The following is a 10,558-nucleotide window of genomic DNA, read 5'->3' on the forward strand; positions in this document are numbered from 1 at the left end:
TGGCCTCGCCGAAGATGTGGAGTTGCAGTGGGCAACTCTGAGACACTTGGACCTGGTGGACACAGTGTGCTGTGGAGCAGCCGAAAACACACACCCTCCTCCCACGGGCAGCTGTCTACTTTTATTTGTGCAGTCGATTAGCCAGGTACCGCAGGTGCACAGAGGACAAGACAGAACGTGGTCCCTGTGGGTGGAGCTGCTGTTAGCCCCGTACCGAGTCCCTGTCGCGCCCACTCCTTTTAGCTGGGTTTTCTGTAACTTGTAGCTGGAAGCACAGAGTCCCCATGGGGAGCAGCACCAGCTCTGGGGCGAGCCGGAAGAGCAGCATCCAGGCCGAGGAGCCGAGCCCCAGGAGCAGATGCCCGAGGCAGTCAGGCTTTGACGGAGTGGAAGCGCGGTCTGCCTAGGTGAGGGGTGAGGGGGCGGCGGAGAGCTCCTGGCTCAGGCCCGGCAGGCCTTCTCAGCCACAGCGATGGCGATTCTGGCCGTGGGAAGCAGGGAGGCGTTTCAGGCAGAGGGCTGCGTTGCCGTACACGCACAGATCAGTCTGGGGGTGGTGTGCGGACTGGGGCAGGGTCACAGACCCCCACCCCTTAACCAGCGGATGGGTAGGTACATATACGTATATGTGTGTGTGTATATAAAATAATCTTACAGAGGAATAGTCACCAGAAGTAATCAAGGGAGGAAAAGGAACGTTATTACACATAGGATGACCTGCATGAAATTCTGTTATTTGACCCTTTTGACAAAAATAGTTTCATGCAGTCCAACCTAATATTTTAAAAACGCTGCGACCTGGGCCGAAAAGGAAGATTCTGGGGCCGTGTAGTGCTTCTTGTGACCTCTGCCCATGCCCTAAAAGTGACCTTGAGGGAAGAGGGTGAGTCGGCCCCGCCCTGAGCATTCTCATGAGCACCCTTCATTTTGGAGAGAAGGGGCGCTGGGTGAAGAGCCCCAGCGTGGCGCGACGGGGCTCAGGAGTGGGGGCGACCTGCGAGGGAGCATGCGCTGTCCATGGTGCTGGCCGGAGCGCCGCACCACTGCTGGGCGCGGGAGGCGGTACGGCGTGAGCTTGAGGTCCAGACACGCTTGCTTGGCTTCCGCGGACCGAAGCAGCAGCCGTCCGCCAGACTCCAGCTGTGACGTGGAAGACCAGTAGGGGGCATGCGATCAGGGGAGACGCTGGGTCCTTCTGAGGGGGGCAGGTGCAGCGTTAAGTAGGCGCCCGGGAGGATTGCCTGGAGCCCATCAGGTGCTGTGCCCCAAAAAAGAGCGGAGGGGTGTGGCAGCAAGGGACACAGGTGCTCTGGGGAAAGGTGTCCGTGGGACCGAAGCAGATTGCCCAGGACTGCTCGATGCTGCGTACGAATGATACACGTATAGATGACAAAACAAGAAAATGCGATAAAGGGGAGGTTGCGGAGTTGGTGTCCTCACGCGAGGGTGGGGAACAGGGAGGAGCTGGGAGCAAAGGAATGCCACTGTGGGGACGCATCCTGCGTGAGTCCTCCGTGGCCCCGTGGGGGACGACTGGGCCGCCTCAGACGCTTCGTGCGTGTCAGCGTACACCGCTTGCCAGCGTCCAGGGAGATTGTGCTGTGCCTGCCACAGGGCCGCTGTGTTCCTCCCTCCCCTCTGGCCGTGATGCCCAGCGGGACACTTGGTGACCTGGGCTCTGGCCTCGCCTCTGTGTTTACTGAGGAGGGTCTGTCCGAGCAGCCACCTGCTAAGCTGAGGCCCCCCAAGAGCAGTAATAGTTTTGTTTGTTTTCTCTCTGGTGTTCAGCCTGTGTCTGCACACGGTGGAAGAGCCTCAGGGACAGGCACCCACAGAGATTGGTCAGTTCACCCAGCGGCCCCCTGGGTGGCACAGAAAATGGTGGTGACGTGTGTGTGTGTGTGTGTCTCCACAGTTCTGACTCCCTTTCACGTAATTACCTTGTTACCTGTAGCAGCCTCATAGTGATGAGAACGGCAAGGCAGGGGCTTCCTGTCAGCCACCCTATAACACAGACTTCGCCAAATGGGAGCCGGTGACAGTGGGCTGTGTGGATTTACTTAGGCCCATATTTTTTTAAAAACTAGAGTATTGCTGACGTGGTGATAACGTTTCCAGCGATCATGTGTAGCTTTTCCTGTACGGTGACATCAGTGCTGGGTTTGGGAACTCTAAATCTAGTAACTGTTACAGGTGAACAAAACCACAGTGGAATCTCATGTGGGATACAGTGCAAAACTCAGAGGACACACACACACTCTCACTCACACACACACACACTCGCATAGTTCATGCACTGCGATCCTGTTGTACAGATACGTGTAGCCACACCTGGAAAATGAGAAGACTAACAATATCCCATGTTTTTTTCTGTGGAACAATTGTGAGCTTATTTTTAAAACTATGTTATCTACAGTGAACGTTATTTTAGAGACCGTGTTGGCAGTAGTATTTTTTTAGGGTGAGTCTGAGACCGTAACTTCGTGACCTAGGCGCTTCCCTAAGCCCTTTCTCTAGTTAACATCGCTGCAGCCACCATGGTGTTTTCGGTTGGAATCATAGCGTTTTCACTTAATTTGTGGTTTGTGTCTTGCTTTAGAATTTTTGCAATCTCGACTATTTTCAGAATGTGTAAATATTTGCTGAAGAGAACACAGCATCTTCATCATTTTTTTAAACCGGAAACTTGTCTTGTTTCTTAATTCTTGGTGACTTCGAGAAAAGACCACCAAGTTGCCTGCGCTGTCTCCTGCGTCTGCCGCAGATCACATCTCTTCCGGCAGAGACGGTGCCCTTTTCCAGTCTTTCACTGATTTTTAAAAATAATATTTTAAAAAGTAAAATACTGGGGACAAGAAGACTTTCTACGTGTAGGTGTTTTTGAAGTAGATTACAAGACTTACATCTTGAATCAAGCCTTCCAGAAAAACTCTGGTGTTTTTATAGTTAATTAGCAATATAGTATAATAAGTATATGTGGATAGTTGTATTCTGTTGTTTAATTTATACTCGGGTGGTTATTTCCTTGACTGTGACTTCCCTAAATAGTTTTGACATCAATCTGCCACGTCACCTCACTTACATAACCGATGTGAAGAAGTCATTCAGTGCTCAGTGTTGCCGCCCAGTGAGTGGAGAGCCCGCAGGCATTGACGTGAGGCAAGGTGGCCCTGTGCCGTCCTGTCTCAGATGGCACCAAGTCTAGGACTCAGCTAATCTCATGATTCAGTGGCTTCCGGAGAGTCCAGTCAGTTAAACAAAAGATAAAAGGAATCAGGTGTATCTACTAGAGAGGAAGGGACAGAATTAACAGAAGGGGCAGATCCAGACATTATCTGAAAAGTTACTGGAATCAAAGTTCGGGGGGTGGCGGGGCACACGTGACTGTTTGTGTATGAACATGCGTGCATGGGGTTTCCTGTCGCAGGAAAATATCGCCTTCGTAACAGCAACAAGAGGAGCGAATACCCAGGAATAAGCGCGAAGTGCGCAAAACCTGCACAGCGAGGGCCGCGCCAGTGCGCGGAGGCGCGGAGGCCGGCCAAGTGGGCTGTCTCTGCGAGCCGGGATTCTCGATGCTGTGGCGACGCCAGCTCAGGAATTGAGCGCAGTCACCATCTATCTGATACGTTCTGATTCTCGATAGTCTGGAGTTTACATTAGGGTTCACTCTTGGTGGTCACGGATCCCGCATGACAGTGTCACACAGCAGGGTTTCCTTACTCTAAAAACCCTCTGCGCCCCACCTATTCACCACCCCCCGTTTCCCTCCAGCCCCTGGCAACCGCTGATCTTCTACTGTCTCCATAGGTTTGCTTTTCGCAGAACACCACGGAGCTGGCATCGTACAGGTAGCCTTTTAAGACCGGCTTCTGTCAACCAGTGATGCGCATTTAAGGTTCCTCCGTGTCCTCTCACGGCTTGCTAGCTCCTTTCCTTTCAGGGCTGAATACTGTTCCGGCGTCCGCATGGACCACAGTCGGTTTATGCATTCACCTGTGGAAGGACATTGAGTTGCTTTCAAGTTTTGGCAGTTAAGGAGACAGCTGCTTTTGTGTGGACATAAGTTTCCAACTCATCTGGAATTCCAAGGAATGAGATTGCCGGATCACGTGGCAAGAGTTGAGTCTTCTACGGTGGCTGCACCAGCGGTGAGTGGGACTCAGTCTCGCCAGCCGCGCTTACGAGCTGTCAGTGCTGTGGATTTATGCCGTTCTGATAGGTGGGCGCTGGCACCTCGTCGTTCTTTAATTTGCATTTCCCTGACGACGTGTGACGGTGAGTATTTGTCATGTGGTATTTGCCATCTGTGTGTCTTGGCGAGGTTCAGATCTTTTGCGCATTATATACGTTCTGCAGGGATTTCCTCCCAGCCTGCGGCTTGTCTGTTCATCGCTCACGGGGCCCGCCTGCCCGCAGCGCGTCTGTGACTGCGGAGCACTCCATCGTGCGCGTGGACCCGTGTGCTTGTCCACATGTCCGTCGCTGAGCGTTTGAGTCATGTCCACCCTTTGGCTGTCACGTTTGGTGCTGCTTGAACCCGCGTGTGCACACGCCTGTGAGCGCGTTTTCACCAGGAGTGGCCTGGGGCGGCGTCAGCTCTGAGCGGGTGAGGCCGCCAGGGCTTCCCAGGGCGGCCACGCCGTGTCGCCCTCCCCGCCACATCCTGGGCAGCGTTGCTGTCGCCCGTCTGTTTCATTACAGCCGTGTGGTTTCGCGTTGCGGGGAGCCACCTGGCCGTCCTGCGCGAACGCAGGTTCCGGTTCAGTAGGTGGGAGTGAGGCCTGGGACTCTGCATCTCTGACAAGCTCCCAGGGGACGTTTGTGCCGCTTTGGCCAGCGAGGACAGGCACTGCTGTCTGGCTCGTGAAGGGGACCTGGACCGGCCTCGCCGCCGCAGCGGGTACCCTGGGCTAAGTGGCGGCGTGGAGGGAGGACGTGACAGGGCCGTTCCTCGGCCGAGCGTCCCCGGGCACCTCCTGCGTGTCCAGTGCTTAGGACGCCTCCGTGAAAGCAGCCGAGCTCCGTCCCCGTCCTCCCAGAGCTGACACTCCAGAAGCAGGGGTGGGGGGTGCAGAGGGAGGGGGACGGACGAGGAGCTGGAGGGCTGGCGTAGCAGGGCCGTGCAGGTGCCAGCAGGCCTGTCCCACAGAGGCGACGACGCCTGTTAGAAACCAGCGTGGCGGCCGGGAGCCAGGGCGACGCCATGGGGACGGGTGGAGGCATGTGGCCCCCTGGGCTCCCCTGGAGAGCTTTCAGCAGACCAGAGACAGCCTCTGACTTAGCCGTTCGAGGGGCACTGGCTGCCACCCCCCGAGAGAGACCAGAGTGTTAGGCGCGGAGACCCTGAGAAGTGGTCAGATTCTGGAAACGTGTCGAAGGTTCTGGCTTTTGAGACAGGGGAGATGGTTGTGATGCGTTTAACTGAAAAAATGGGCTGTATTTTAAGGTTCAGCGTTTGAGTATAAAACATAAAATTGTGGCGGGGGCAGAATAATGGCTCTCACTGAAATATAGTAAGTTTTATGTCTAATTAAAGGAGATTTATTTTTACTTCTGTTTTTCTAGAATGCGTATTTATTATAAAAGATAAAAACTTGTAAAAACTTTGCTTCTTTCTTTACAGAGTTTTACTGCTTGCTCTTCATTCTGTCAAAATCACTCATTTGCACTGTATTTTATAGACATCACATACAGTTCGTACTGTATTATGTTTACAAATTTTTTTTAAATCTTTTAGCTTTTTACTTAGTTTCGTGCGTCTAGCCTACTGGAATGCAAGGTCCTTTGAAGTCCAGCGTTTCATTTTGATTTTCTCTGGGCTCCGCCTGCTGAATGAATTGCTGTAATTCCTTTGCGTGGTAACTGGGCCTCTTCCAAAACAGTTTTGTTTTTCTAAATTTGCAGAGGTTTATTATTAGCGTGATTAAAAAACCGAAGAACGACTGTCCCATTCTTTAAGGTTCTCACTTCTTCGCCGTAGCCTCTGCTCCCATTCCCGTCCCCAGGGACTGGTCCCCAAGCCAGCAAGAAGTTCTCACCTCCAGCTCCTGGGACGCGTGGTCTCAGGACTCGCTTTTGCCCCACTGCTGTCAGGACTTCAGTCGGGTAGGTGGCCTTTTCCGCAGGGGCTGCGCTCTCGCCTCTGTGGTGTAGAGAAGCAGACCCCTTGGGTTCACTTGTGCTTCTTACGTAGTAGGAGGGGGACCCCCGGTCGCGGAGCCAGCGCGGGGCTGTATGGACCAGGAAGTGTGGAAAGGCCCATCCGACAAAGCTTGCCGTAGGTGTTAAAAATAATGTGTGACTAGTAACCAGAAATTAAAGGTCCTTTTTTCAACGCCGCGGTGGTGGCTGGTGACTGCTGGGGTGTTCCTAAAGGACTTCCTGTTTCTCCTCCCTTAAACCGTGTCGAACGTGAGGTCAGGGGTGGGCGCAGGGGCCTCAGTGACCCCTCATGTGGCATCTGTCTGGTCGGTGCCCTCAGGACTGGTTTTACAGACCCTCCAGGGGCCGAGAGGGTCGAGAACATTCATTTTCTTTGACCCCTTTGCAAGTCACTGTCTTTCATCTTTCTGAGAGCGGGGAGCGCACCAGACCTGGACCCATGGTCCAGGTCGCCACTCTTGGTCACTAGGCACTTGCGGTGCCAGTTCGGAAAGCAAGGCCGTCACTGAGTTCTGCAGGTCGCACCCCAGCGAAGCTGGGAGGTGAAAGTCAAAATGCCTACAAGGGAGAGCATCGCAAAGGAGAGTGGCTGCCGGGAGCCGCGTCAGAACCCGTGGATTTCAGTCAGGTCACAAAACCAGCAGGAAAGCTGAGTGATTAGCCTGCGACGTTGTTCAGCTGGGTCTGTGAAGGGTCTTGGCGCTCGCTGAGCCTCCCTCATTCACGTGCATGCTCACCTCCACGTGGCGCAGGCGGTGTGGCCTGGGCGTCAGCCCTGGGCGGGCGTCAAGGGACCCGTCTTGGGCACCTGCAGGCCTACGGCCGGCGCATAGTAGGCCTTCTGTATTTGCCGGACACGTGAATAAGTACTTTTAGAGGAAAACGGCTGAAAGAACTTGAAAACCAAAAATTCTAATTTTGATGATCTCATAAACAAAATATTTTTCCCGGTTTAATGACACGGAGGTCAGGATTGTGCTGGGCGGAAGGCAGTCTAACCTCCCGCTTCCCGGCCCCCATTCCTGTGCTCGGAGACGTGTCGTGGGGAGGACAGCTCGCCTGCTGTCGTGCTGAGCTCCCTTGCTAAGTTGGGGGGAAGAGTGGGGCAGAGGCCTCAGAAAACAGGGTGCCGGGGGGAGCGGCTGTCACACGCCGGGAGACTTCAGAGGTGCGCGGTTCCGTCTGGGGCCACCCAGTCAGTTTGTGGGGAGTTACAACCTTGTTTCCTTATATAGAGTCATTCATAGAATTTGGGAGTTTCACAAGTAGCCAATAAAAGCAGTTCTCTGTTCGTTATTCTCGTAACTGAAAACACGTGGTCTGACGATTGCTGTCTGCTGTCTGTGTCCCCACACTGCCACGCTGGCTCCTGAAGTCCTGCTGGGGGGATTCCTTCACGCGCCCTTTCTGCATGGGGCAGCCCCGGGCCACCCCCGGGCCACGAGCACCAAGCTGCTTCTCTGCGGTGAGGCCCAGTGACCACACTGATTGTATCTCCCAGCCCATCTGGGTGGAACATCCATAATCTAAGAATCTTCACAAAATTTCTTAAGCCTGTAATAAGCAACACACTAGTCAGAAAATCATTGATTAACATCTTTCACTTAGATAACACTTTTGTAGGAGGCGAGCGATTCCCATGGAATTTTGTCTGTGTCGAGATGTGGCCACGATTTCGTCTCTCTCGGGTTCTAAGAGGCCATGCTGGTCAGTTGACCAGGAGGTCGCAGCTGCCTTGCGGGAGCAGGTCTGGAAAACAAGCATCTGGCAGAGACTCGCGGAGGGAGCAGACCACGCTGACTTCTGGGGAGAGTGCCCCACGCAGAGGGGACAGGGCCTGCAGAAGCCCAGGAGTGTGGGGTGCGGGGGGTCACAGGGACAGCAGAAAGGCCAGTGCGGGTAGAGCGGAGCGAGCGAGGCGGTAATTGGAGGTGGGGTGGCAGGGATGGAGCGTCACACAGAGTCCCGTGGGCCATGTTCGGAAACGGGGGGCGACGGGAAGCCATTGGGAAGTTTTCATAGAGAAGCGAAGTGATCCTGCTTACGTTTCCAGAGGCTCACTCTGTGCCCCGAGTGGACAGGGCTGGCAGGCGGGGCGCGGGCCGGGGTGAGCAGAGCATTCCCTGGAGGGCCGCGGTGCCCCAGGCACGTTCCCGCGGTGGTTCGATTCAGTGGGATGGGAGTGCTGGAGGTCGGGATTTGTCACCTTGCCGGCCTCGGTTTCCCATCTGTGAAATGGGAACGATTATTGGAGCTCTCTCATGGTCACTCCGGGAACTGGACGAGTTACTACTGCTCGTCGGACCTGTGTCTAGACACAGCAAGGCTTCAAGCAATGTCAGCTTCGTTTTCGTTGTGACTGACAGCTTTCTCCCCAGCCACTGTCGTGAGTTTGCTACGTATTCAGTCTGTTTTGATTCTTTTACTACCTATGTGTATGTCCGTAGTCAGCACATATATTTCACGTGTTAAAGATGTACGTGGCATCATTTTGCATACATCGTTTAAGGGCGTCTTTGCCCAACGCGTTCGCATTTCGTCTGTGGGTGCGGGGAGGCCTGGTTGGTTCATTGCAGCCTTCACGCTGGTCCCCAGGCTTTGCGATCCGCCCGGGCCGATGCACGCTTGGGTGGTTTTCCATGCCCGCAGCAGCCGCCGTGCGCTGTGGCCAGGCTTCTCCAGATCGCACGTGGGTGCTGGGTCGTGGGGTCAGCTGTGTCCGGCCCCGGCTTCCTGGTAGCGCCTCTCACGGGACGGCCCAGTTAACAGAGCTGCTGCAGGAACCAGAAACCCGAGTCCCGTGCTCGGGCAGAAAAGTCACCACGCGTGTGTGAGCAGACGCACGACGGACACGCTGCGTGTGTGTGCAGGAGTGACAGGCACTGTACTGGGACGTGCTTTAACCAGCAGTGGTGAGATGCACAGACGCGGATGACTGTCACGGAGGGAGTTTGTCCTGCCAGCCCTAGAGACGGGGCGGGGCAGTCCTCACAGGGCCACCCGGGTGCGCCGGGGAGCGTGGCAGGGGCCGGGCACGGGCGGGAGCCTCTGTGGTGCTTCGTGGGAAGGAACGGGTGGGCAGCCTAGGGTTGGACCGTGCGGCGGGAGCCTGGCTGCCCAGGGCCGGCCCTGGGTGAGTGGGCAGAGCAGTCCCGCCACCTGGCTCGTGAAAGCCAGAGAGAGGGGCGGGTCCAGGCGTGGCCTCGAGACTGGCGGGCTCCCCGAGGGCAGTCTCTCCAGGGTCAGCACGCCCCGCAGATAAGCCACACAGGTAGGAAGCGCGGCTAACGAAGGAGAAGCAGCCCAGGGATGAGTGGGCCCGGAACCGTATGGAACCCGTGGTTGCTCCCTTCCCTGCCAGCCGCTACCCCTCGCGGCCCCGCGGGGTGCAGGCACTCAGGCTTTCAGAAGTGCCAGTGCGGGCCCAGCCCTGAGACCCCGATTCCATGATCTGCAGTGCAGCCTGGGCGTCAGGGTGTTTAACACTGCCCAGGCGATTCAGACCGCAGCCAAGGCTGAGAAGCGCTGATCTGTGGAGAGGGGACTCTGACCCGCTCACCAGGATTCTCAACAGCAGATAAACTCGCCTCGGAGCCAGTAAGCTGGGGCCTGGCGCTGGCAGACCTTCTGTAAGGGCTGGAGTAGGAGCACAGACCCTGTGTCGGGCGTGACGGGGTGCCCGCGGAACAGGAGAACACGTCTCCGTGAAGTCCTTATCGATAAAACTCAAAGTATAATCATGGCAGCTGAGTACAGTCGTTCCCTCAGTATCCGCGGGGGTTGCTTCCTGCCCCCGCTCCCGGATACCTAGATCTGCGGATGGCCACGTCCCCCGTATGTGGGTCCGCGTGTGACTCGCACATCCTCCGCATGTCTTAGACCACCTCTGGGCGCCCACAGCACCTGATCCGTAAGGGCCACGGGAGCAGGCACTACTCTGTGTTGCTTAGGGCTCAGCCTTCCACCGTAGTGTTTACGTGTAGTTCTGACTCACGGTCGGGGGCCCGTGGATGTGGGGGCCGACCCTACAGCATTCTGTGCCGCAGGGGTCTCTGGACAGAGTGGCATTCTTTGCAGAAGTGACATTTCACTTAATTGGGGTTCAAGGTCAGTGTTTGTACCATGGACTCAAATGCAAACATACATCTCTGCGAACCATCCTTTGGTCACAGGCCAGGCAAAACCAGGAGGCGGGAACATCTGGCCTTCGCATCTTACTTTGCCGACCCGCCCCCAGCCCTGAGCAGCCGAGAGCCTGTCCCTGGTTCCGCTCTGGGTGGTGGGACGAGGGTGGCCTGGGAGACACTTGGAGCGTGCTCTGTGATAAGGCGGCAGCGCAGTTTAGACCCGCCCGTCACGCTGTGCGGAGCTTCGCCGTCCCCTGAGTCAGGCC

Source organism: Pteropus alecto, unplaced genomic scaffold (genome assembly GCF_000325575.1).
Source record: "Pteropus alecto unplaced genomic scaffold, ASM32557v1 scaffold40, whole genome shotgun sequence".
NCBI lineage: Eukaryota > Metazoa > Chordata > Mammalia > Chiroptera > Pteropodidae > Pteropus > Pteropus alecto.